The sequence below is a fragment of the Nestor notabilis genome, unplaced genomic scaffold, assembly GCF_000696875.1.
Source record: "Nestor notabilis isolate BGI_N333 unplaced genomic scaffold, ASM69687v1 scaffold24496, whole genome shotgun sequence".
NCBI classification, from domain to species: Eukaryota; Metazoa; Chordata; class Aves; order Psittaciformes; family Psittacidae; genus Nestor; species Nestor notabilis.
This window is the reverse complement of record NW_009933654.1, coordinates 9-3,211: the sequence shown is the minus strand read 5'-3', so window position 1 is coordinate 3,211 and position 3,203 is coordinate 9.

The following is a 3,203-nucleotide window of genomic DNA, read 5'->3' as shown; positions in this document are numbered from 1 at the left end:
CTCTTTCTCAATTCACAACATGAATTTTACATGAGACAAAACCTTGCAGGTAAAACCATCTGTTTGCTTTGGGCAATGCAGCTGTGAAGACTTCTGCACAATGCAGGACCAGACTTTCCAAATCAACTTGTACTATTGATGGCCTACAGTTTTTGAGACACAAACCTGGATATCATCATTAATTTTTCAGAAGGAAGAATACTGTCTGAAAAGCAAGTTTCTTTAGGTCAAATTGGACCCCAAATCAAGGCACCAAAATCTACAACTCATACTTGACTTCTTCTCAACTATTAATCTCTTCAGTTAAAAGGAGGGGCTGACATTTATTAGTCATAGATTAGCACCTGATAATTTTATGAATCCAACTGTATTTTGGAATGGAGAAAAGATAGCATTAATTTTATTTAGTTTCACGTATCTAAAATCTATTGTCTTTTTGTAACTGATGGTGCAAAGCTGCCAGTTTCAGAGGAAAATTAATCTCACCTATCCTAGACCCTTACTCTAGAGTAAGGTGAATTCCTTCTGGAAGCACTGCTTTCTCTCAGTTACATAAACTTTATATCAGTTTTATATATTTAAAAAAAAAATCTCTGGTTTAAAAGATGTTTTCTTTTATTTAAAACTAATAAACTAATTTAAAACTAAGGGGGGTGTGTATGTGAATCTGTACAGGGTACTGAGTGGTTAATTTGTTTGGGGTTTTTTTCAGTTTAATGTGTTCCTTCTCACATATTTATAACATTATAAGCCACCTGAAAGCTTGCAAAACAAAATAATCAGATTCAAATCATCCAATTTTTATAAACATGCTCTCTGAGAAAACAGCTGAGAAAATACTGGATGCTGCAGCCTTGGATATCTATCTACTTTTACAGTGGAAGTATCATAGATTTCTTTCTTTGTATTAGCCTGAATTTGCACCTCTTCTTTTTCCTCTGTGTCATATCATTTGGCACCTTTGGGATCACTCTCAGTAGATGGCATCACTTAATGCTGCTTCTCTTCTTCTACAGTGAGTTGATCCTGCCTACACCATGTAACTTGCAGCTGCCAGAAATGCCCCTGGCCACCAAAAAAAGCCACTGTCTGGGGCAAAAAAAGACATGACTGCTAGAGGCAGCAGAAACCCTGCAGCCTTGCTGCCTACAGCAGACTGCTGGAAAGGCCAGCTGCTGGCTGTCAATAGTACCTGTTGTTGAGGAAGAGACAAGGATGTTGGAGTAGCATTTGTTGGCTCTGCTCCACCCATTCCCACCAGTGGCACTTGATTCCTTAAGGGTACTATGTCTGCTCTTCTGCTCTCACCTCACCACTATAGGAGAAGCCCGGCTTGATTCTTTATCTGCCTTGTTTCCACTGCTGAGATGCCCTGAGCCAGCTTCAGCTGATATAGCTTCCCCATTTTATGTTGCAAGGACCAAACTTTAAGAATTAGACTGTGACCATGCTAAAGCCCAGGGCTACAGCCCTAGTTGAAACTTGGATCAAGATACGCTGCAAAGGCAAAGCTACATTTACATTGTTAATGAGTTTCTCAATCTGAAAGCTTATAGAGCAGAAATCACATACTCTATCGTCCATGGGCCAAGAACAACAACCACAAAGACTTAACACTCCCTGAACAATGCTGTGCTTTGCATTTTCTGTTGGTTTTAGTTTTAACTTCCTGTGATCATGAACAGAATTTTAAAGGGTTTTAAGTGCAGTATGCTGCTCATGAGCCACTGAGAAACAGTTTTCAGCCTATGATAGCCAAGTTCCTAGGATGTGTGGACTACTTCTAACAGGACTGTGAAAAGCCTGTTTTCAACTGGGTCTACTTTGCTGTTAAGCAGCTTTGACGTATGAACCTCTGCTCAATTACATGGTTGCAATCGCAGTGGAAAAAACCAATAAAGGTACCAGGTATGCTGGCCTGAAAAGCTTCCATCAGCCATGGGTCAATCGTTTTTTTTTTCTTTAAGCACAACTGTGTTTTTGCTGAAGAACGTGCCCATGGATTTATGTAGCTCTGAGTCATCCCTCTCAAGCTTTATCAACGCTTCCCTCCCAGGCACCCCCAGAAGACACTTTTCCCATATCTGCACTGGCACCTACTGGCGAAATCCATCCCACTCCGGCAGTGTGTGCTGTGTTATCCTCATCAGCCCAACTCCTGCATTTCTAAGAGCAACAATTAAAGACCATCTTTTTCTTCCATTTTAATGGCTACTTTGGTGCCATTGGTGCCTTGGAAAGCCTTGTAAGGTGCCAGTAAAGTCCTGACAAGCTAACTTTATATTTTCGTTTTTGAAAAATATATAAACAAATGAAGAATTAAAACACTACAGCTGACATGAAAAAAAGAACAGTCACTGTGGTCAGAGGTCATTGGGTGTTTCTGTTAACCCAGTGGCCCCAGACAGGCAATAAAAGCCTTCAGTTCTTTTATTCAGTTAAAAAAAAAAAAAAAAAAAAAAAAAAAGAAGAAATAAAGTAGACCCATTAGTTAAAATTATCAGTGACAGGTAATCAAGTTGTTGGCAGTCCACTTGTCCTGCATTTTTCACTTTAATCAAGATATGCCCGCTGCTGTGTTTTCACATGCGGTGGCTAGGTTTCCCCAAAGGTTCAAGCCAATTTTATTCTGAGATACTGCTTGATAAAGCTGCCTAAGGGAAATTAATAACGTTGCTGTTTTCACACCTGATTGGTAACTGATGGCCAAGCCTTGCACCAGTACAGGGAGGGAAAAGGCTCTGAATTAAGCCTGAGTTTACTGAAGTGTGTAATTGCCCATACTAGAGATTAAAGCCCTTTACCCTTTGATTGTTGTCTCACCTATGAAACTCATTTCAGTCACAATTCAGAATGTGCTTTTTTCTTTCACAAAACCCCTGTGCAAGCAGCCAGGGTAACACTTCAAATACAAGGCCTGGCATTCATTTTGCCTCTTTTGATCACCCAGTCCGTGGCAAGAACAAAGTTCTCTTGGACCACAAACCCCTTCCTGGCGGACTTACTCCCACCGGCACATAGGTGTGAGAAGCACATAGGTGTACACACGCACACCCGTACCAAACCCCTGAGCGCTTAGTCTACCCCACTCCGTGTCTTTCGATCACCTACTGAAGCGGCTGCTTCAGTTAAGAGCCGAGCGCCCACAAGCGTGACACATGTATTGCTGAAGTTAATCATCTGCTCCTCGGCTCCGATGAATG